Source organism: Megascapheus bottae, chromosome 10 (genome assembly GCF_031878675.1).
Source record: "Megascapheus bottae isolate mThoBot1 chromosome 10, mThoBot2.hap1, whole genome shotgun sequence".
Taxonomy (NCBI): Eukaryota; Metazoa; Chordata; class Mammalia; order Rodentia; family Geomyidae; genus Megascapheus; species Megascapheus bottae.
In genome coordinates, this window is record NC_143518.1 from 42,374,855 (window position 1) to 42,399,450 (window position 24,596).

General features: G+C 40.6%; 1 protein-coding gene and 1 long non-coding RNA gene across 6 annotated transcripts in view; both read left to right on the forward strand.

The window, feature by feature from the left end:
• LOC150058325 (uncharacterized) overlaps nucleotides 1–8,770 on the forward strand; it is a 28,804-nt gene extending 20,034 nt beyond the window's left edge. For both annotated transcript variants that reach the window (XR_016536869.1, XR_016536870.1), the window contains 2 exons: nucleotides 6,991–7,096; nucleotides 8,645–8,770. This is a non-coding gene — a long non-coding RNA (uncharacterized LOC150058325). The remainder of the gene's footprint in view (nucleotides 1–6,990; nucleotides 7,097–8,644) is intronic.
• An 11,327-nt stretch (nucleotides 8,771–20,097) lies between these two features.
• Nucleotides 20,098–24,596, forward strand: part of Otud7b (OTU deubiquitinase 7B) — a 60,583-nt gene continuing 56,084 nt past the window's right edge. For 2 of the 4 annotated variants that reach the window (XM_090341113.1, XM_090341112.1), the window contains exon 1: nucleotides 20,098–20,872. The gene's annotated coding sequence lies outside the window, so the exon portion shown is untranslated. Of the gene's footprint in view, nucleotides 20,873–20,945; nucleotides 20,962–24,596 lie in introns of those variants that run through there. The other 2 variants (XM_090341111.1, XM_090341114.1) reach the window with 2 other exon arrangements.

Sequence of the window (24,596 nt, forward strand, 5' to 3'; positions counted from 1 at the left end):
ATTCCTCTGTGCAGAGGCAATAATCATGTATATACTCCTGTCAGAAAATGGTTGCCATGGCAATATTTGCTTCAGACTTAAGAAAAAAAACCCAAAATTTGAAGAGACTTTTAGTTTAATCTTAAAAACAGAACATAGGCTCTTAGCAAAATAAAATCTAATCAAGTCGTAGGTTTCACTTAAGGCATGAAATACTCAATTTCTTTGTAAAGAAAATATGTTTTATTAGTATGCTAAGAAGTGGTGCTCTGTTGAGAAATAATTACCATTTATATTCCTAGCATTGACTATTTGATATATCAAAATGAGGGAGGAAACAATATTGCTGTCTGCTAGAGTTGCTAAATCTTGTCACTATGCCCTTTGCATTCCTGTCTCATAACTGCTCTCACATGAGTCCAAACTTCTGGTGAGTTCATAGCTGACTTTATCCACAGTCCTCATACTAAAGTTGTTGCAACCTGCTGCAACCAGGACAGGGCAGTAACTGAGACCAGGTGATGGAATTGAGGTTTGGGATTCCTAGGGACCTGTAGCCTTCTGCTAGCTTCAGGTACTCAAGGTCCCTTTACCAAGGTATTTTATTTATTTATTTATTTGTTTATTTATTTATCTATTTATTTACTTGCTTACTTAACTACTTATTGCCCATCCTGGGGCTTGAACTCAGGGCCTGAGCACTGTCCTCGGACACTTTTTGCTCAAGGCTAGCGCTCTGCCACTTGAGCCACAGCACCATTTCTGTCCTTTTCTGTATATGTGGTACCAAGGAATCAAACCCAGGGCTTCGTGCATGCTAGGTGAGTACTCTACCATTAGGAAGGTATTTATTGAGTTGGGTACAGGGGTGCACATGCAGAAAGTGAGGTATCAGTATTTTTGAAGACATAAGCACCAACCTGTGATACAATCTTATTCAAGTGGTAAATGACTTCCTTATCTTAGGAAGTAGAGGTAAGCAGTAAATGACTTACAAATTGAATAGGCTTTTGTCAATCCCCAAGCTCCCAAGCACTTTATGCTCCAATTAGCCCATACCCAAGATAGAAATCTAAATTCCTAGTAAGCCAGGATTGATTGACCTTTCCAGGGAACTCGCAGACTTCTGAAAGTTACATTGGGATAATGAACTTCCAATTCTCCTAACCCTTCTGGGTCTCATACATAGATCGGCTTTTCAGGCTCTTACATTCAGTGTTATGGATCTTTGCAGTAGCAAGGCAAGTCAAGTTGACATAAGTTACTTGTGTTCTGCTCCTGCCAGTAAGTGATTGAGTCAAAGACATTAATATGTTGGCCATAAGATGATCATGACTTGAAACAAAGCCTATGGTTTGATTTGTTGTATATGACATAGTTTGAAGACATTTGTAGCTATATGCCACTGTCTGTAGACTTTTAAAATTCATACCAAAAGTGAATATTCTAATGTTTTGACAACCAACATATATTATTCAGGTAGAAAAGTTTTCTTTTTTGGTGCCAGTTCTGGCTCTTGAACTCAGGGTCTGGCACTGTCCCTAAGCTTTTGTGCTCAAGGCTAGCATTCTACCACTTGAGCTACAGCTCCATTTCTGGCTTTTTGGTGGTTAATTGAGGAGTCCCATGGACTTTCTTGCCTGGGCTGGCTTCAAAATGTGATCCTCGGATCTCAGCCTCTTGAGGATTACAGGGTTGTGCCATTGATGCCTGCTGACAGTTTCTACTTTTGGGAGGGGGGGCGGTCATGGGGCTTGAACTCTTGGTCTGGGTGCTGATCCTGAGCTCATCAGCTCAAGGCTGAAGACTCCTTGAGCCACAGTGCCACTTCTGGTTTTTTGGTGGTTAATTGGAAATAAGAGTCTCATGGACTTTAGTGCCCAGGCTGACTTTGAACTGGGATCCTCAGATCTCACCTTCCTGATTAGCTAGGATTATAGGTATGAGCTACCATGCCTGGATGACAATTTCTACTTTTAAAAAAGTTTTTGTCAGGCGGGGAGTTTGGTCTAGTGGTTAAATGCTTGCCTAGGATTCATGAAGCCCTGGGTTTGATTCCTCAGTACTATATACACAAAAAAAGCTGGAAGTGGTGCTGTGGCTCAAGTGGCAGAACACTAACCTTGAGAAAGCCCAAGGACAGTGCTCAGGCCCTGAGTTCAAGCCCCAGGACTGGCAAAAAAAAAAGTTTTTGTCAGGCTGGGAATGTGCCAAGCACGAAGCCCTGGGTTTGATTCCTCAGTACCACATAAACAGAAAAAACTGGAAGTAGTACTATGGCTCAAGTGGTAGAGTACTAGCCTTGTGCAAATGAAGCTCAGGGAAAGTGTCCTATCCCTGAGTTCAAGCCCCAGGACTGGCACACATATGCAAAAATGTTTTCATCAAATAATCAAAACTTACCTATGGGCCGGGAATTTGGCCTAGTGGTTAAAGTGCTTGCCTAGCATGCACGAAGACCAGGGTTCGATTCCTTGGTACCACATATATAGAAAAAGCTGGAAGTGGTGCTGAGGCTCAAGTGGTAGAGTTCTAGCATTGAGAAAGTCCAAGGACAGTGCTCAGGCCCTGAGCTCAAGCCCAGGACTGGCAAAAAAAAACAAAACAAAAACCTTACCTATGCTATTGTAAGTCAGGAATGTGGTTGTCCTCAGAAAGGTAAGCCAAAGGCTTACTAATAAGTTCCATGATCTAAATGGTTTTACATGTTCAGCTTATTAAGTTTAATAAGCTGTACACATGTACGTATTTTCTATGTATGTATTTATACTCAATAAAAGAATAAAATTAGGGGATGAGGAGAGGGAAAGGGGGACAAAAACATGAGAAGGGCTATCAATTTTTGAGAAGTAATGTACCCACTACCTGATGACTGTGACTGTAACTCCTCTATATATTACCTGGACAACTGAAAAAAAAGAATAAAATTGAAAGACAAATTCTATCATCTCGTGTAAGAAGCAGGAAGTGTTGTTAATGACACTGTCAGCTTAGTATATCTTCTTTACTTTTTCTTAATTGACAAATGATAATTATATATATTGTGGGGTATAATGTAATATTTTTATATCTGTATAAAATAGAAAGGTTAAATCAACTGATTAATGTAACTATCATTTTACCTACTTACTGATTTTTTTTGTAGTTAGAACAACTGAATTCAGGGTCTTGCTCCTGCTAGGAAAGCACTTTACAATTTAAATTACCTCCCCAGCCCTTTTGTTTTGTATTTCATTTTTGAGATAGAATTTCACTACTTTTGTCTATTCTGGCCTCTAACTAGCAATCCTCTGCCATTTGTCTCCTGACAAGCTGGGATTTTACACATGTGTACAACCACACTTAGTCTAATACACATACAGTCAAGGCTTTGGGCTTGCTCAGCTTGCTTGCTTGCTTGCTTGCTTGCTTGCTTAGCTGACACTCTACTACTTAATCCACACTTCCATCTCGACTTTTTGCTAGTTTTTTTTTGGAGATGGAATTCCATAAATTTTTTTTTGCCAGTCCTGGGCTTGAACTGAAGGCCTGGGCACAGTTCTTGGGCTTTCTCAAGGCTACATCTCTACCACTTGAGCCACAGTACCATTTCTGGCTTTTTTTTTTTTTTTCTATGTATGTGGTAACGAGGAATCAAACCTGGGTCTTCATGCATGCTAGGCAAGCACTTTACCAGTAGGCCAAACTCCAGGCCCCTATGCTATATATATTTTTTATCACTCACTAATGGATACTTAGATTTGTGGATTTGTATGTGCGTGTGTGCGTGCATGCGCTTGAGTGTGTGTGTGTGTGTGTGTGTGAGAGAGAGAGAGAGAGAGAGAGAGAGAGAGAGAGAGAGAGAGAGAGAGAGAGAGAGAGAGAGAGAGAGAGAGAGAGAGAGAGAGAGAGAGAGAGAGAGAGAGAACTTTTTAGATTTCTTACTAGGGTTCTAAAAATATGTACCAAAGGGGCCAGAAGTGTGGCCTAGTGGTAGAGTGCTTGCCTAGCACACATAAAGCCCTGGGTTCCATTCCTTGGTTCCACATACACATACTGTGGCTTAAGTGGTAGCGCTTTAGCTTTGAGAAAGCTCCAGGGCAGTGCCCAGGTTCTGAGTTCAAGCCTCAGGATTGGCCCAAAGAAAAATGTACCATGGAACATGAAATGAATCTGGTGGAATACTTCAGAGTTGGGTGAAATTGAAGATTTATAGAGAATGGCCTCTAACCAAGTTGTTACTACAATTTGTAGTTAGTGGAATCCTGTTTTGTTGGTCTTTGGGGCTTGAATTTAGAGCCTGGGTGGTATCCCTGAGCTTTTTTGCTCAAGGCTAGTACTCTATCACTTTGAGCCTCAGTTCCACTTCTGGTTTTTGAGTGGTTAATTGGAGGTAAGGGTCTTGCAGATTTTCTTACATGGACTGGCTTTGAACCAGGACCCTGAGATCAGCTAGGATTACAGGTGTGAGCCATCAGCACCTCGCTGTTTTAGGGATAAGGTAACGAGATGTCATATGGCCTATGGTATCTTTGCCCACAAGTCAGCTGTTTGCTCTTCCAATGAGTTCCCAGGTGATGTACTGTCATTGGGCTGGGCACTATACCCTGAAGCCATGAAACATATGCTCAGAACACATGATTACCCAGGAAGATGACTCATTTTGACCTTCAGCCAGGTCAGCAGCTTCAGCTGATGAGAAAGAAGCTGTGGTGCTGGTCACAGGTAATGATTGGAACTAACCCTGACTTACTTACTACTTACTGCTTCCACCATGAGTTTCAGACTCAGGCTGGAGAACAAGGAGAAAGCGGGGGTGGGGAGGAAGAGAAAGAGGGAGAAAGAAAGGGAGAGGAGAAAAACTTTATTTTGGAATAAGAAATTTTCTGTTTCTAAATGATCCCTGGGTTAGATGTTGGATTTGGCAAAAGAAAATCTAAAACAACCACTGTGTATATAATTTTGGTAAAATTTAAATGTCATAGTCACATCTTTTCCTCCCTTTTGCTTCTCTTAAGGAAAGCTATTGGGTTTGCCAGCCATAAACATAGTTAAATAAGTTTTATGTGTTCTTTATAAGTATTGTTTACTAGTGAGTAAATCTATTTCATCATGTCAAAAGTACTCATTGAGCTGGGTACTGTGGCTATGCTTGTAATCCTAGCTACTCAGGAGGCTGAGATCTGAGGATCACGGTTCAAAGCTAGCCTGGGCACTAAAGAACATGAGACTCTTTTCTCTAATTAATCATAGAAAACAGGAAGTGGGGCTGTGACTCAAAGGTAGGGCCATAGCCTTGAGCTGAAGAGCTCAGGGACAATGCCCAGGCCCAGAGTTCAAACCCCATGACCCACCAAAAAAAAAAAAAATTACTCATTGAAGCTTGTGGCTCATGCCTGTAATCCTAGCTACTTAGGAGACTGAGATCTGAGGATCTCAGTTTGAGGCCAGCCTGGGCAGGAAAGTCCATGAGACTCTTACCTCCAGTTATCATTTTAAAAAAGTCAGAATTTGAGCTGTGGCTCAAGTGGTAGAGCACTATCCTTAAGCAAAGAAGCTCAGAGACAGCACTCAGGCTCTGAATTCAAGCTCCATGACTGGCATGTGTGCACGCACACACACACACACACACACACACACACACACACACACACACAGAAAAGTGTTCATTGAGCACTGAAATATAAGTTCTACTGGACACGTGCTTCTTTGTCTTCTCTCACTAAATCTAACCTGGTTTTGCCAGAGTTTGCTGGGACTCTGCCTACTTCACTTCTTGGCACTGGTCCCTTTCACCTCACACCTCCTTTAACCATTGCACTGAAGTTTACTGAGTTCCTGTTCACTGACTTCACCTCCTATTTTTGGCTCAAAATTTGACCCTTAGACTTGATGAGATGACAACATATTACTTGAACCCTGCCACACCTTCCCAAATATAGTTTTATATTTACCCTCTGGCTTCATTTCCTCCAAGCTGCTAAAGATAAATAGTTAACTCAAGTTCTCCCAACCTCTAAGACGCTGTACACACCTGGCATGCCTTTCGTCTCATTCACACTAGGGAAAAAAAGAGACATCAAAAGCCTCAATAATATATTATCTCAGGGCCAGGAGTTTGGCCTAGTGGTAGAATGCTCACCTAGCCCTGGATTCAATTCCTCAGTACCACATACATAGAAAAAGCCAGAAGTGGCATTGTGGTAGCTTTGAGCAAAAAGTGTCCAAAAGACAGTGCTCAGGCCCCAAGTTCAAGCCCCAGGATTGGTAAAAGAAAAAAATAATATATCATCTGATATAGAAAAATGGATCTTGTTCCCTATTAAGGTATATGACTTCCAAGAGAGAAAAAAATTTGAGTCAATTAAAAAAATTGTTTTGTTTGCAAACAAAGAATATAAATGGATTAATTAATTTGCTTTTTTGTGGGGGGGGGGGTCATAGGGCTTGAACTCTGAGACTGGGCGCTGTCCCTGAGCTCTTCAGCTCAAGGCTACCACCCTACCCTTGAGCTATAGCCCCACTTCCCATTTTCTATAGTTAATTAGAGATAAGAGTCTCACATTCTTTAGTGCTTGGGCTGGCTTTGAACCCTGATCCTCAGATCTCAGCCTCCTGAGTAGCTAGGATTACAGGTGTGAACCACCTTACCTAAGGCTTTTTTTTTTTTTTTTTGTAAACTGTGCTTCTAATCCTAGCTACTCAAGAGGCAGAGACAGGGAAGGGCATAGTTTAAGGCTAGCCTAGGCTAGCAAAATGTTCCTAAGACTTGGTTCTTAGGGAAGCTGAGCACAGTAGTTTGTACTTGTCATCTAAACTGGTAGGAAGTGCAAAATATGAAGACTGAAGTCCAGGCTCAGACAAAACACAGAGCTAGACTGTAAAAATAATCAGTGCAAAAAGGGCTTGAGGTGTGTGTCAGTGATGAAGTGCCTGCACAAAGTACTATTCCATTACTGGAACAACAACAACCAGTTAATAAGAAACTTTATAAACTGAGCTTAAAAGAACATATTGCTTTTGTTTTATTAGAAGTCTAGCGAAAAGAAGTGGAAGAAGACTGAAGTTGAGCAGAAGAAAAGACATGGGTGGCGACCCCAGCAGAGATTGGAGTAGTGCTAGAAAAAGCCCATTACAGGTAAAGAGCCACAACCTTTTTTGGGAAGTAAGAAATCAACAGGTGCTAATAACTAGTTAGTTATATCAAACATTTGGGGGCTTATATAATTTTATGCACACACACAAAGGGACTATCTGGTTTGAAAGAAAAATTTCAAGGTAAACTAGTAACTTTAAATAAAGATCTTAAGTCAGGTGCCCAGTGGCTCGCCCCTGTAATCCTAGCTACTCAAGGGGCTAAGATCTGAGGATCGAGATTCAAAGCCAGCCAGGGCAGGAAAGTCAGTGAGACTCTTATCTCCAATTAACCACTGAAAAAATCAGAAATGGCACTGTGGGTAAGATGGTAGCCTTGGCTGAAGACCTCAGGTCCAGAGTGCCCAGGTCCAGAGCCCCAGCCCCAAAACTGACTAAAAATAAAATAAAGATCTTAAGTTTTATATAGGATTTTAGAACTTGTTATTATAAAATGATGTATAGGGCCAGGAGTTTGACCTAGTAGTAGAGTGCTTGCCTAGAATGCATGAAGACCTGGGTTCGATTCCCCTCTACCACATACATAGAAAAGCAGGAAGTGGTACTATGGCTCAAGTGGTAGAGTGCTAGCCTTGAGGAAAGCCCAAGGACAGTGCTCAGGCCCTGAGTTCAAGCCCCAGGACTGGCAAAAAAAGAAAAAGATGAATAGAGGGGTTACAGTTACATAAATCAGGGAAAGAGTATATATATATATATATATTAATAATGTCACTCCTTTAATAGGCTTTTACTAAATAATAAAGAAATGTTTCTTCTTAAATATATAATTCTCTAGTCTTAAGCACTTTTTACTTGAAATAGGTTTTACCCATTAACTTTTGTGGGTCCTGGGACAAGAATAGAGGCCCATACCTCATATGCCTAAATATGTAAAAGTTATGCACAATGCTAGTAAGTTTTGTTAAAAAAAGTGTTTTTTCTTACCTTGGCAAATATATCTTCATAGCTTGAAATGCTGTGATGTCTCTGGGAGTGGGCTCAGCAATTTGGGGTGGAAGCTTCAGATTCCTAGATACTCATAGGGTGGTCTTAGTCTGCAGCTGTGTCTGTCTCCTGACCCTGAAGGCTCCTTACCTAATGGGTAAGGATGTGCCCAGAGGAAAGTCAGAATGAGACCTTTTCAAGTTCTTGACTCAGGGCAGAGAGACTACTTACAATATAGTGTGGATACTGGTTCATCATATGGGAATCATCTATTATTCCTAACTCTACTACTAAGTCCCTGTCCTTGTCTTTTTTCCTTGACTACTATTTTTCCTCAGACCACAGGAAGGCTACCTATTGTTCTGCTCAGATACTAGTTTTATTAAATAGGACACTATGGTGATGATATCCTCCATTATTTCTCTCTTTGATCCAATTCCCTGTACTAATTTTCTGGGCTCTCTCTTAATAGCAAAACTACCCATGGGAGTCCTGTCAGGGAAGAAAGAACATGGGTGGCAATAAGTCTGGGGAAGAGACTGATGTTTTCACTAAGGAAAAGGCCACTATGTTCAAAGGATTCTGCCTATTTCCACTTGTTGGGTAGAGGGCAACTGCCCCAAGCAGTTGTGAAGGAGGAAACACTGGTTGCTGACCAGAGTTAGAAAGGAATAGAAGACCCATGATGGAGCAGGCCTCTGATGAAAAGAAAATGGAATGTGATGTCAACATCATCACCATGTAAGTATTCATTTTCTATTCATAAAGTGGGAAATGTCTGTCACATCATGGGGTAAAGTGAATGAAAGTATAGTACTCACCTCTTATCAATTTATAACCCACTTTTTTGAGATTCAAATGTAACTGCCTTAAGCACATTTATTCCCCTGTGTAGATCCGAAGGTGAAGGTTAGCCTTGTATTTTCTTTGGTTACTAGCTAGTTCAAGGGATGGGTGGTTTTACTGTTGCTAATATGCTGCTGCTAGTTGTACCACATTTGCACTAAGATGCAAAACATCTACTTCATTTTCACCAGAAACTACGTCTCACATGATAAAAGGTACATTTATTATCTTTGCTGAAGATTTAAGGACAATGGTGAGGTCCCAAATTGCCATATTGCCTGGCCCTTTCTCATCCTTTAAAGACTCCATATTTTCTGTGGGGTTCTTTTTTATTATCTGATCTTTAAATTATTTTATTGATTTATTTTATTTTTTATTGTAATGTATAGAGGGGTTACAGTTATATTCGCCAGACAGAAGGTGTATTACTTTTCACACATTGATACCTTTTCTCATGTTTTTGTCCCCATTTCCCTCTCTCTACCCCTGATCTTTAAATTATTGTCAGGGATTCTTTAGTGAGTCCTTCAGTTCCAATCTTAAGTCTCAGAAGAAGTAGAGGCTTGTAAAGACCATCATTCCCTCCCTCCAGTTCTACTGGAGAAAGAAGGCAGTGTGAAAATTAAAGAATTGTTTTTCTGCTATATGAATTATGTCACCTCCTTCAAGGGTCAGTAATTATAGTTATTTTTGGTTTAAAATAACACTATTTCCAGTTACATAATGATCTCAACCAAAACAGTACAACAACTCTCCAAACAGTCTATTAGACTATTTAATAATGATAATGAAGCTAATGATATTATTGGTGGTAGCTACATTTCCCTTTGAGGACAACTAAAGGTTTTTGAATAGGGGATTACATGATCTGAACTGCATTAACAATAGGGCCTGAAGTGTAGGTGGGAGAGGTTAGAGGCAAGAGACCAGTTATAGAGTACTTTGACAAAGGTTTAAGTCACAGAGAATGAGGTAGGACTGGGTCAGGGAGTATTGAAAGAAAGGAATCGATAGAAGGATTCAATATAGAGGTATTGACAATGGGTTCAGACATTTAAAAAATAATGTTTAATCAGGGTCACTGACACAAACTATGTCGTATGTTATCTCATTGTGGATGTGTCTGTCACTAGTGTCCCAACGTTCCACAGGAAAGGCTAGGGCAGAAACAACTGGGCTATGCTTCACTTAACAGTAGCTTCAGCTACTCTCACTACTCTCTTGCTGAATGTTAGAAACTGTTTGTGGCATACAGATCTGGATCTGCAGATACTACAAATACAGGGAAAAAGGGGAGGAGGAAACTAAAGATTAAACGGAATATCTCTTGGAAAGCAGGAAATAAAGGACAACATATTATGTGGCAGTGAAAGTAGCCTTTTCAGCTCCTTGCAGGAATGAATAGCTACAGTCCTTTGACTATACTGTCCTTATACAAATCAATTTAAAAGTACAATGTATCTTGATCCATGTTACCCCTTTCATCATTCTAAGGTGTAGCCCTTATGATTTTCCTGAACTCGTGATCCCCCTGCCATATCCCCCTCGTGGATTACAGGTATGCACAGAACAGCCAGCTTGCCAACTTTTTTTTTTCTCTAAAGATAAAAGACCAGCACTAAATACAGAATGATTTGGACTTCTTTAAGGGCAATGGCTGCATCTTTGCATAGCTTGTATTTAAAATATTGACAAAATTTACATAGTGTATGTTAGGAATCAATGTATTAACTCCCATTTTGTTGAGCTCTTGTTATTCCTGTAGAAGGTATTGATAAGGAGGCAGGTAGTATGGTGTTTGATTCAGCATCACTTACTAGCAAATATTAATGGAGCTACCACTCATGCTCCAGGGAAAAAAGAGGAAGGACACTACTTGAGGGACAGTTAGCACATTTAAAAAGTGTTTCAAGACTAGCACCCTAATTAGCACAAAGGACCTCCTTCCATTCTTCTTCATTCCTTTCCTCTTATTCTTTCTCTCCCATAGTCTCCTTTTTCTTTTTCTTTTCTTTTCTTTTTTTTTTGCCAGTCCTGGGCTTGAGCTCAGGGCTTGAGCACTGTCCTTGGACTTTCTCAAGGCTAGCACTCTACCACTTGAGCCTCAGCACCACTTCTGGCCTTTTGCTATGTATGTGGGGTACCGAGGAATCGAACCGGTCTTTGTGCATGCTAGGCAAGCACTCTACCACTAGGCCAAACTCCCGGCCCTCTTTTTCTTTTTCTTTTTCTTTCTTTCTTTTTTTTTTTTGTGGGTCATAGGGCTTGAACTCTGGGCCTGGGCACCGTACCTGAGCTCTTCAGCTCAAGGCTACTGCCCTACCCTGGAGCCACAGCCCTACATCCCCTTTTCTAGTGATTAATGGAGATAAGATTCTTAAGGTCTTTAATGCCTGGACTAGCTTTGAACCTGGATCCTCAGATCTCAGTCTCCTGAGTAGCTAGGATTACAGGTGTGAGCCCACCATGCCTGGGTCATTTTTTTTTTTAAATTTATTTACTTTTCCCTGGGTGCTCTTAGAAAACTCATCCATGGATCCCTTTAATAAGTACTCAGTCTTATTCTCCTAGTTTTCTTTGACCTCAGGATTTTATTTCTTTTTAATGAAGCAAAGTTACCTAAATGATAGTCACAATTTTCAAGTCCAGATTTTATTTATCCGGGTAAAAACTACTTCCATTTACTTCTCTATGAGTTGTTGCAATGGTCGTCAGGTGTAAGCAGCATGGAAACAGTCACAGAATGGTTCAGTTCAGCAATCTGGAAAGCAATAGTGGACAGCACATCGCTGAGACATTCATGAAGATGCCAATTAGATATACTCACCCAGCCCCAGAGCTCTGTGCTGCAGGGAAATAAACATGAATTTATAATTTAGGAAGGTACTTTTAGTGTGTAGTAACTATAGAGATTAATAGAAATCATTGGTCAGATAAAAAAAAATGGGGAGTTAACAATAGGGCTCAGATGAATGCCCTGAAATAATAACCAGAGCTTCATGTAGTCCTACATTTCCTATTCTCTGAATGCGAGGTCAGTTTCTAGTAGCCTAAATTTGGCCTGCGTCCCAGTGCTGCTAGTCAGGGGGAAGAGTGACTTAGTCATTACATTCCTGGGTTTCCCCTCTTTGCCCTGGTCAGTGTGTTGGCAGACGTAATTATTGTTTCCTTCAAGCCTGAGGGTGTGTCACATGTGAGGTGGAGATGAAGCTGACCCACCTGGCTGGCATTCCAGTTAGGTAAGATAGTATTTGCTTTCCTCACTGTCTAAGGAATGGGCTTCTTTTTACCAGCCAGTTGGTCGCTTGTGGTCTTAGAAGCCTGTTTTTATATCCTCAGGGATTTGTCAGGAGTCAAATGAATAAGAACACACCCAATCTTGCCAAGAGCCCTTTAGTTAATGTCCTAACTCAGCTGTCCCAGGGACTGGTACTTGTAATAATGGTGAGCCAAGTCCTATTTACAATAATGTACACCAGTGATCTAGAGTGCTCATAAGGCCTGAAGACAGAGATTTTTTCTTAGAAGTCCCCTAATGCTTAATCCTAGAAAGCCTTAGGAAGTGCAGGAAGGTAGTCTAGTGTCACTGAACCTCCTTTCTATCTTTTAAAATATTATCCCTCTGGTTTTCATGAATTAAGCAGTAGTTGACTATGAACAAATAATTGTGATAATAAGTTTAGGCAACCATTAAATTCCAATCCATTGGTAAGACCTTTATAGTTTAGAACTTTACACAAGACTTTATAAAGGGAAGTGATACAAAGTAGGCCTTGAACTCTACCTAAAGAGACAACTTAATAGATGAGAGAAAATGTTGGGAAGAAACAGGCATATGTAGGTTAGCTCCAGCTGTCTCTTACTATTTCTCTTCCCAACTCCTTGTTCAGTTCTATTATTTTGATAGCTTGAAATCATCAGTGGTAGGAATATTTGCACCGTGGATATTTGTAAACCCTATAAATCATGGCTTTTCCCTTTTTGGAGAGCTGGTTATTAATATTTACTCACATACCACTTGTGGTAAAGAAAGTAGAATTCAAGTGTAAAGGTGAAAATTACAAGTTACTCTATTCTGGAGTTAGGACAAATTGGGGTCAGGCTGCATAGGATCTTGCAAGGTAAGTTAGGGAATTTTTATTGTATCCTGTAGAAACTGAGGAGTTGGGGTTGATGAAATTTTATTAGTTGAGATGCTTTTGGTTATAAGTAACAAAATTTAATTTCAAATGGCTTAAGTGCTAAGGGAGACAGTTCACATAATAAGAATTTAAAGTACAACTATTATAGTGTTGGTTAATCCAATCATTCTTGCCATTTGGGGTGTTTGAACTCAGGACCTGAGCACTGTCCTTGGATTTTTTCTCAAGACTAGAGCTCTAGGGCTGGGAGTTTGGCCTAGTGGTTAAAATGCTTGCCTAGCATGAGCGAAGACCTGGGTTCGATTCCTTGGTACCACATACATACAAAAAAGCTGGAAGTGGTGCTGAGGCTCAAGTGGTAGAGCTCTAGCCTTGAGAAAGGCCAAGGACAGTGCTCAGGCCCTGAGCTCAAGCCCAGGACTGGCAAAAAACAAAAAACAACAACAACAACAACAACAACAAAAAAGACGCGAGCTCTATCACTGAGCCATAGGACTACTTCCAGCTTTTTTCTATGTATATGGTACCAAGGAATTGAACCGGGTCTTCATGCATGCTAGACAAGCACTCTACCATTAGGCCAAACTCCCGGCCCCATAAACTCTGCTGTCTTTAGCTAGTCTTCTAGCCAGTACATTAGTCCCAAATTCAATGACATTCAACAGCAGATGAAAATAATTTATTTCTTTTCTTTTCTTTTTTTTCCCAGTCCTGGGGCTTGAATTCAGGACCTGGATACTGTCCTTGGACTTGCTCAAGGCTAGAGCTCTACCACCTGAGCCATAGTGCCACTTTTGGCTTTTTCTATGTATGTGGTATTAAGGAATGGAACTCAGGTCTTTGTGCATGCTAGGCAAGCACTCTACCACTAGGCCAAACTCCTGGCCCCAAATAATTTTTTATTTTTGTTGTTGTTGGTCATGGGGCTTGAGATCAGGGTACTGTCCCTGAACTTTTTTTCTCTCAAAGCAAGTGCTCTACCACTTTGAGCCACAAAGTCACTTTTGGTCTTCTGGCAGTTAATTGGAGATAAGAGTCTCATGGACTTTCCTGCCCAGGTTAACTTTGAACGGAAATCCTCAGATCTCACTCTCTTGAGTAGCTAAGATTACAGACAGAGAGCCACCAGCTATTATTATTATTATTATTTATTATTATTATTATTATTACCCTTTTGTAAGAACAAAGAAGTCTTTTCCAAAAAGCTTTCAGTAGAATTTTGTTACATCTCATTAATCAGAAGTTCATCACCTGCTTAAACCAAGCACTGGCTGGGGACTAGAACCTCAAGAGGTGAACTTTTTTTTTTTTTTTTTTTTTTTTTTTTTGTGCTGGTACTGGAGCTTTAACTCAGGGCCTGGGCTCTGTCCCAGGTCCTGTCAGCCTTTTTTGCTCAAGGCTAGTGCTCTACCACTTCTGGCTTTTTGGGAGTTAAAGAGAAGAGTCTCACTGAGCTTATTGCCTAGGCTGGCTTCAAGCCACAATCCTCAGATCCCACTCTTTTGAGTAGCTAGGATTTTAGCTGTGAGTCACAAGCGCCTGGCTAAGTGTGAACATTTTAAAAATAACTAATATACTATAGCTTTGGAAAAGAAAGAAGAGATTAATGGGAAATTTTAGAAAGCTTGATCTAATAATGACATCCAAGCAGACCGAGAACAGAGAATCCAAGTAGGTTTATTTTTTCTTTTACCTTTTTTTTAGACAGAGTCTCTTTATGTAACTCAAGCTGGCTTCAGCCTTCCTATGTAAGGGTAAGGCAAGTTGGCCTCAAACTCTGAATCTTCCCATTTCTGCTTCCCTTTACTATCGAGATTACACTAATATATCCAGCTCCAATTGTATTTTTATGAGTATGAATGTGAAATGATAAGCTACTAAAGCACTGGTTATCAACTGCTAATTGTCTATCAATTTATTCATGCATTCACTAGTGAATGAATGAGTTTCATAGGTCAAATACTATGCTTGTACACACACACACACACACACACACACACACTAGTGAATTTAGAGTTCAAGCCCCACAACTGACAAAAAAAATTAGTGAATTTAGTTCATGGAGGTTCAGACTCTAATGAGTAAAGCAAACATCAATCAGATGATCCACCAATATAAATATAAATTTATAACTTGCTCAGGTGTTATTAATGAACCCTTGTATGTCTTTTTATTTTTGAGTTTAAATAAAACTCACATATAGCAATCTGTTTTTTTGTTTGTCAGTTGTGGGGCGTGAACTCTGGGCCGGGGTGCTGTCTTCAGTTCAAGGCTACTGCCCCACCCCTTGAGCCACAGTGTCACTTCCAGTTTTCTGGTGGTTAATTGGAGATAAGAGTCTCATGGACTTTAGTGCCCGGGCTAGTTTTGAACCACGATCCTCAGAACTCAGCCTCTTGAGTAGCTATGATTATAGGCGTGAGCCACCATGCCTGGCTTAGCGATCTTAAGTATATAACTTGACACATATGTGGAACAACCACTCATCAAGATACACATTTCTATCACCTTAGAAAGCTCCCTTGTATTCCTTTCTGCTCTTCACTTCTCCCCCAGTAGATAGCCAGGGCTGATTTCTATCTACAAGATTGTTTTGCCTGTTGATGGGCTTCAATTTTATATAAATGATTGTTTTTGCCCCACAAATCATTTTGTTGTTGTTGTTTTTGCAGTGCTGAAGATCAAACTCTGGACCCCACACATACTAGACAAGTCCTCTACAACTGACCTCTACCTCCAGCCCTCAAAAAATGATTTTGAAATTAATGTATATTGTTGTTTAAAAGTAGTTCTTTTAAAGCTGAGCACTGGTGGTTCAAGCCTGTAATCTTAGCTACTCAGGAGACTGAATTCTGAGGATCATGGTTTGAAGCCAGTCTGGGCAGGAAAGTCCTTGAAATTCTTATGTTATTGGAGAATAAACTACTCGGAAAAAGCCAGATGTGATGCTGTGGTTCAAGTGGTAGAGTGCTAGCATTGAGCACAAAGATGCTCAGAGACTGTTTCCAGGCCATGAGTTTAAACCACAGAACCGGCAAAAAAAAAAAAAGTAGTTCATTTAAAAAATTATATAACAATACTACTGTTATTTGTTTTTCTATTTGTGATCACATGAGCTATTTCTTGTTTGGGGCTATTATGAATGAAGCTGTTACAATATTCGTATGTAAATTTCTTGTGTACATATATTTCCTCCCTCCTTGCCTGCCTGCCTTCCTTCCTTCCTTTTTTATGCATGACTAGGATTGAACCCAGGTTTCTGAGTATACTAGACAAGGACTTATCACTTGAGCCATTCCACTAGCCCTTAGCATATATTTTCATTTCTAGGAATATGTTTAACTTTAAAAGAATCCTTGAGATAATATGTGTATATATAATATGTATGTATTATATATATTCATGATCTTTAGTCTTAAGAATTCTGATCTGAGGTTCCTAGGCATGTATAGTACATAGTTTTAGAAACATGCCCCTTCCCCCAGAACCGTTCTAAATTATAGTGGTTGTAGTGGAAAGGAAGTTATTTTGGTTTGGTTTTCTTTTCCACCACAAAAGCATACAAATGCAAATAATTTCCCTCCTTCCATGTTAACTGCAAAATAGCTTTCTCTGAACATTTTCCCCTACTCTATCCATTAGCCCCTGTATTAAGACCCTCCTTTAAGTATCTCTGGAAATACAAAGCTCTGGTTCTTCTACTCTTGTTTAAGTGAAATAAAAGCTCTGGGAGTTCATAGAAGCAGCCCTAGGATTGCTAAAGAGGGTAAATAAAAACAGGTCATGATGGTGGAAAATAACTCTGAATCAAATAGCAGCAAAGGGTGTATGTTCTATGTACACTAGTAAAGATATTTCTGCTGCTTTTCTTTTCTTTCCTTACTGTTCTGCCTGGCAGCAAGAAATAATCAACTGTGTTCAGACTCTATGACCTTCTACATTAGATAGATATATAAAGCAGATGTAGAGCGTCTATCCTGTGCTGGCTGCACAGCACAAGCAGCAGTGAAATCAACATATGGGGATGGGAAAGGAGTAACTTAATGGATCTGGCTCTGGAACTAGAACCCAGGTGGCCTGGCCCCTAGCCCAGCTGACCACACTGCTACCCACACAGCCTGAGCTGACCAAAGACAAGCAGCTCATTGAGCAATTACACAAATAACAATGAGTGATAGATGGTCAGAGTAAGAAACAGGCACAAAGCAATTGCAACCCTATCACTTCCTGGTCCCTTAATTTCCAGGCAGGCCTACAATGTGTGGTCACTTAAATGACTTTGACCAGCAACTTGGCCCAGACCTTGAATCTGTAAACTTTCTGTGGTCACTGTCAAGAGAAGTATGCCTGGTACTGAGGATGGAGGGTGCTTTTTAACTGCATACCTGATCCAGCGAATCTCTGGTAGTATGTTAAGACTAGAAACACAGTTAAAGGATGAGTATAGCAAGCTTGTTGAAGAGAGCTTCCAGGTTTTCTGTTTGTTTTGTTTTTTAAAATGTATTATTAAGTAGTTGTACAAAGAGGTTACTATAAGAGGACAATAAGGTTATGAGTATAATGTGTCTTGTCCAATGTCTATTGTTCTCCCTATCTCCCCCCCACATCCCTACTCTCAAGTTACATACTGTGTAATGTACTCTTAATATAATGACTGCATTTACTCTTCCTCCCTTCATTTGTGTGCCTCCTGTTGTTCCTCCCCCACCCTAAAACCAGACATGTTTCTACTTTCTGTAATACATTTTGATATCGTTAGTTGTTCATATTCCTCCTCTAAGTATACCATCGTTTGGTGAGTTTGTGTGTATATGCATAAAACCCTGTATATGTTACCACGTATGCTTGTAAATATGCACCATTTGTCTCTCTGAGCCTGACTTGCTCCACTTAATATAATTTTTTCTAGGTCCATCCATTTCCTTGGAAATGACACTATATTCTTTCAAATAGATGCATAAAATTCCATTAGCTACATGTACCACATTTTTTCTTTGCCAGTCCTGGGGCTTGAACTCAAGGCCTGAGCACTGTTCTTGGGCTTTCTCAAGGCTAGAGCCCTACCACTTGAACCACAGCACCACTTCCGGCTTTTTCTATGTTTGTGATAGTGAGGAATTGAACCCAGGTCTTCATGCATGCTAGGCAAGCACTCTGTTACTAGGCCAAACTCCCAGCCAATGTACTGCATTTTCTTGATCTACTCATTTGTTGTAGGGCATATGAGCTGTCTTCATAACTAATCTATCATGAATAGTAGAGCAATGAACATGGATGTGCAAGTGTATCCTGTATTACTGTATCCTGATTTGTAATATTCTGGGTAGGTGCCCAAGAGTGGTATTGCTGGATCAATTGCTAAACTGCCTCCAGATTATTTTTTTGCCAGTCCTGGGCTTGAGCTCAGGGCCTGAACACTGTCCTTGGACTTTCTCAAGGCTAGAACTCTACCACTTGAGCCTCAGCACCACTTTTGGCTTTTTCTATATATATGGTACCAAGGAATAGAACCGGGTTCTTCGTGCATGCTAGGCAAGCACTTTAACCACTAGGCCAAACTTCCAGCCCCTGGCTCCAGATTTTTGAGGCTCTTTATCTCTGGATCTTTCTTCTACCTCCGATTCAGTTACCAAGGGGTAGGTATACCCTATGAAATTGTTTGAATTAGCACAGATGCCTAAATCTCATCCTACTCTTTAAGTTTCCCAGTGAACCAGGGTCAGAATTTTTTTTTAAGGTGCAGCAGTATCACAAATTTTATTCTTTACTAGGGTCAATATTTTTTGCCAAAATTCTTGAAACTTAAATGATTCTGTTATCCTGTATTGTAGGACACTGGTATGGACACTCCCCATACAAGAGACTCTAGCCTGCTTAGATGAAGTATGTATGTATAGCTTTAGTCCCACCTCTAAATGTTCTACTTTAAACCAAGGGTATTCCCAAGAGATATAGCTGCCTAGAAGTTTCCTGTTTCAAGTATCAGTTTCCTAGTCTGAGCAGGATAAGTTTAAATAGTTGTACTCCATCTCTCCCCTTCACAATCTGAGAGCTTCAGGAAATAGCAGAAAGAAAAGATGATTGTAATTTTTTTTGTATAAGCCTAAACAATGAACATTATTTTGAATTTACAGACTAGATGGTACAATGTTAGGAATTTGAATTAGAATAGTATTTCTTTGGTTGTAGTATAGGAGAGGCTAGCTCTATTTTGTATTTGTCATGGACAATTATAATGGCTATTTGATAAAGTTCTTATTACTCATATTTATTCACTTAATAAATTTGGTAAGTTTACTAAATGTCAGAGGTGGCTTGTGTGCTTTATAGCTGTAGCTTACTGTAACTCACATGGTGTGAATTATCTTATATATAGCCTTATATATAGCCTTATAAATTTTACTAAACTGTAAGATGATTTTTGAGATATATCTTGTTGATGTTGGTATCTCCAAAATTAAGCAGTACAGTGCCCTGCGCCTAGTAGGGACTCTTATTTGACTTATGTTGTATTCTTCTAAAAAGGCATTTCAAACAAAAGTGGCACATAATGTTTATTGATAGTGCTAACAGTCTAAGGCTGATATGTCAATAGGGAAGCCTAGTTATGGCAGGCATTAAGTGTTTATAGAGAAGGGTATGTACACTGAAAAGTGAGAGGACAGGGTGGAGACTGGTTTAGAAGAAGCGTTGTCAGTTTTCCCTGGGTCAGTCGGGAAAGATTGGACATTAACTAGAATTTCCGTCTCTCCTTCTAAAGTTATTTTCATTCCTCTCACCTTTCCAGAACTACTCCACCCCTTTCTGTTTCTTCCCGTGGGACCCGAGGAGACTGATTCGACCTCCAAGTCCGGGAGTTCATCCCGACCCTCCCGGCTCAGGTTGAGGCACGCGGGCGGGGCCGGGGCTTTAGGATGCAGGCCCGGAAAGCACTGGGTCACGCACGGGGCAGGCGCCGCAACCGCCCCGCCGCCGGGGAGAGGCGCTGAAGGCGGGACTGCTATGGGGCGGGGCGGGGCGGGGCGGGGCGGGGCGGGACAGGACAGGAGGGAGGGGCGGAGGGAGGGAGAAGGGAGGGAGGAGGCCCGGGGGCGGCTTGGGTGTCACCACCAACCCGCTCCGGCCGGAAACTGGCGCTTGTTTCCGGCCGGACGGCTGAAAGCCACCGATTCTGAACCAGCCGCCGGAGTCGGAGTGGGTGACCGGGTTCCGTGGAGCAGGAAAAAAAAAAAGAAAAAAAAAGAGAGAAAGAAAGAAAAAAAAAAAAGATTCACCGGGGAGGCCAGTCCCGATCAGTCCCGTGTAGCTCCGGCTCAGATCCTGTGTGGAGCGACTGCCGCGGTCTCCGTGTCCGCCGCCACCTCCACCTCCATCGTCGTCGGGGGAGGGGCCGGCCGGACCCCTGGGTCACTGCCGAGGAATGAGGAGAGGCGGCCGGGCCCCGCGCTCCGCCCCGGCCTAGGGCCTGGCCCTGAGAGTCGCGAGGGTAACGGAGCCCCCAGCCCTGATACCCTCCCCGGTCTGCTCCCGCCCCTCCCACTCTGCAGTCCCGGACTCTGATCTCCACTGACCCCCTTTCTCCCTTCTGATATTTCACCTGAAGCCACCTCCCTCAGCACCCCCTTGTCGTCTGACTGCCCCTCGCTTCGTCCTCACCTATCCTCACCCCCTTCACTCCTGCCTTCCACCTGCACCCCGCGCTCCTAAGCCCCGGGCTTTCCCGGCCTCCTTGAGCTGCACTGGGCAGTTTGGACTTTCCGGGAGGGACGGAAGAGTTGTAGAACGGTTAAGATGCAGGCTCCAGTCCCCACAGTAGGATCGAGTTCATTTTAAAGTCTCTGCAAAAGGTAAAAATGAAAAGAAGACAAACTTGTTCCTTATCGATAGCCAAACTGAGGTGCGTCCATCCAAAGAAATGGAGGAAGGGAGCGAAAAGGTGGGGTGTGTGTGTGTGTGTGTGTGTGTGTGTGTGTGTGTGTGTGTGTGAGAGAGAGAGAGAGAGAGAGAGAGAGAGAGAGAGAGAGAGAGAGAGAGAGAGAGAGAGAAGGCAGGCGCGCTCGTAGGGTGAGCTTATGAACTTTAGAAAAGAGAAAAGTTGCCATGAGCCGATGGAAACTTTAGAAGCTGATGATGAGTAAGCCGGGGGCTGCGTGATCTCACTCTTCTCATAATTACTAGGTTAACGGTGTAGCTCCGGTCGGGATGGAGTGGGATTTGTTTACTGGGCCGGCGTATTTTTAGCTGGTCGGCTCACAAGGACCAACTCGGAGTCTCTTCCCACCCCCATCCCTCCTTTGGTAGTATGGTTGTCTAACCTGGATGGTTTCTCAGGAGCAATACGGATGTAAAAATTGGAAAGAAGCTGACTGGTGAAATTTTATGTAAGATGTTCTCCCTAGTCTTTTAGTCAGTTTTCTTTTCATGAATTAGCCAGACTTTGACTTTAATTTTTCTTTTAAAAAGAATAAGTACTACATAAAATGCTTTATTTAGAAAACTGGAGGCTGGTAACTTTTCAGTCTTGGCTTTTGTATATTTAGGAGCTCTTTGAGGAGGGTGGATCTCTTTGTTTTTCTGAACCTGAGTCAAAAGTAGGAAAGCAAAGTGGAGAGAGATAAGAGGTGGTGGTGTTAAGAATAGACCATACTCTTTTAAATAGTTTCTAAATGTTTTTAAGAACGTTTTCTGTATTATATAACTTCTAAAAATATATACAAAATTTCCTTCCGAGTAAATGAGATTACATTCCTGATGGGGTGGAGAAGTCTGCAGGGATTTAGGCTGAGTGACCCTGGAGACTCGGACTTGTACATGTTTGTTGTACATAATTTGCAAACAATGAAGAATTATGTTCATTGTCTGCATTGTTTCTCAAGCAGGTCTTTTAAAGTATAGTAAATCAGTCTGTTATGCTAGTTTATTGATATTTTGGAGGCTAAACAGAACTATAAAATAAATGAAATTTATGTTGCTCCTGTACAGCCTGAATAGCAGTCTGTTCTAGTTTCCACTAGTGAATTGGCATACTTCAGTGCACTCCCCACCCCCTACTAAGTGGCCAGTTACTATGTACTTAGAGATTGCGAATGAACACAAATATTAGCTCATGCTGGGAATAATTGAGAAGATAAATATGCTGAAAACATATATTCCAAAACCAAAATAGATTTTTTTCGATTTCTCTTCTCATTTTGGATTATCAGCACCTTTCTGCCAATAATTATCCATTAACATGAATAATTTAAAATTGAACAGATATCTGTTTGGGGCATTATCCATTCAAGCAGGAAGAAAATTTGGGAAATAGTTTACAAACTAAAACAAATACTTTTGGTTGTTGTTGTCTGGTTTGACTTATCCCTTTCATTCAATGCTAAAGACTTGCAGGAAACATAAAAGATGTCTGATGTCATATGTAAGACAGGATGATCAGTAATGAATATTAATTGTTGGTTGTACTTTGCTAGTGATAACAATTAAGTATTCCTGAAGTAGTACATTAATTGCTTAATTTCTTTCTTTTTTTCCTTCGCCCTCCCTCCCCTAAAGTCCCTTAGTCAGGAAAGTTTTAGTTTGGAGACTAAAATCTGATTTTAAAAAATCACACCCACTCAGAGTCTTGACTATAGTTGTCTTAATCAGCATAAGTAGTTTAGTGCCAATAGCACTTATGATATATGGGCAAATTCTATTTATATCTAGCAAGTTCTTTTCATGAAACTGCATGTATTATTCCACAGGGTGGGGACTGAAGCGTTTGAAGAAACCTAGGAATAAGTATACAGCATTCCTGTAGCTCATTGCCTTACAGTTCTCAGAAGGCTTTGTTTGGAATTTTGATTCATTACATGTAAGCAGAATTATGATAGGAAAATTCAACATTAAATATAAGATCTCACATAAATGATACTGAGCACCACTTGTTAAAAGTTTTGGAACTCCTGGATATCATAAGTGTGCTAAACATGCTAGCAGAACCATCATAGTATTTTATGTGTATATATGTGCATGAATATCTGTTTATGTGTGTGTGTGTGTGCTTGCACATTTCTGTTGTGGGACTTACCCTTCTTCTTACCTCAAACACTTATCTCACCAAAGAGAAAATCCTCAAATGGTGCTTTGAAATGTGACCTTAGCAGTCTTTCCTATGGAACTTAAGATCTGTGAAATATTAGAATGGAACCTTCTGAATCACTCCTGATAAATTCCGATAAGATGCTGTGTAACGAAAGATAGAGGCAGGACAATTTCATCTTTTTTTTTTTTTGGTAAAATAACTTCTTTTGCTGTATAATGACTGAGCATTCCTATGGACACAGAAATCTCTTAAGTTGTAGTGACAAGCTGGGAGATATAAAAGGTGTAAAACAGATGCCCTTTTCCTTGGAACAGGATATAAAGTCACATATAAATAGGAAGCCAGACTATTGGAAGCTTTAACTTTTTAGGGAACAAAGTCCAAATAAAACTAAACTTTATGTGTTGCAAGTGGAACGTGTAAGGGCTAAGAGATCTTGACTTCACAATCATTGAGATACAGTAAGTTTTCTGAGTCAGTGAATTTTGAAATACACATGGAAAGCTATGGATTAATTATGAAGTAATATGGGCTATGGAATTATATGAACCTTGGTTCTTCTAATTTATGACCTTGGACAAGTTACTTCTCAATCAGCTATAAAAGGATGAATATTCAAGAAAATGAAATTGTTTTTCTGTTAGGAATAAAAAGAAAAGTCCTTGAATAAAATGTACCGTGTGCAATGATGCTGTGAATGACTAAATTATGTGTGTGTGTGTGTGGAATACTTGAGTGACTAGAGAGAATGTGGGTTGGTCAAATCATGGGGAAGCAAGAGGGTGGAAGGGACTCAGAGGCCAGACTGGTGGATGTTGATAGGAGGGTCAATAGAGTCATTGTAGGTCTATGAACAAAGGATGGATTTAATAAGTATTGAGGTCTTTGGCTCAGGAACTCCGGGAAAGGAGTCAGGCAGGCACCAGTACATTGTGACTACTCCTTCTCCTCTGTACCATCCTGGCCTGAAGGGAAGCAGACAGGAGACATAAAGTTCTTCCTAGAAGTCTAAGTATTTATAAAACTGAGCTCTGTTTATACCTGTCTCATACTGTACGAACCTGTGGGGAAATAGCAAGATTATGGCTGTGTTCTCCTCAAGTGCTTGTGATAGGTAAGCTAAGGATGGCATTATGTTTCAAGGGCATTTAACTCTGTTACCCTTGACAATATATATGGAGCACTGACATAGGCATTTAGAACTCAAGACATTTTTTTTTCTTTAAAAATACATTTTTTAAAAACTAGGTTTATTTTAGTATTTAGGGGCTTACATTGATCCTTAAATTAATTGATACTTCTAGTTCAGTATTACCTGCTGGTGAGGAGAATTCACTCATGTCGAAGAGCAATCCATTTTCAAGATTTGGTTTCAGAAATCCACAAAAGAATCCATTTGTGAATATTATGACTAGACTAAATTGAGCATATTAATTTAGACTAATTTCAAAGTCTGCCTGCCCTCTGCCTAAAAACCACTGGCAGATGAT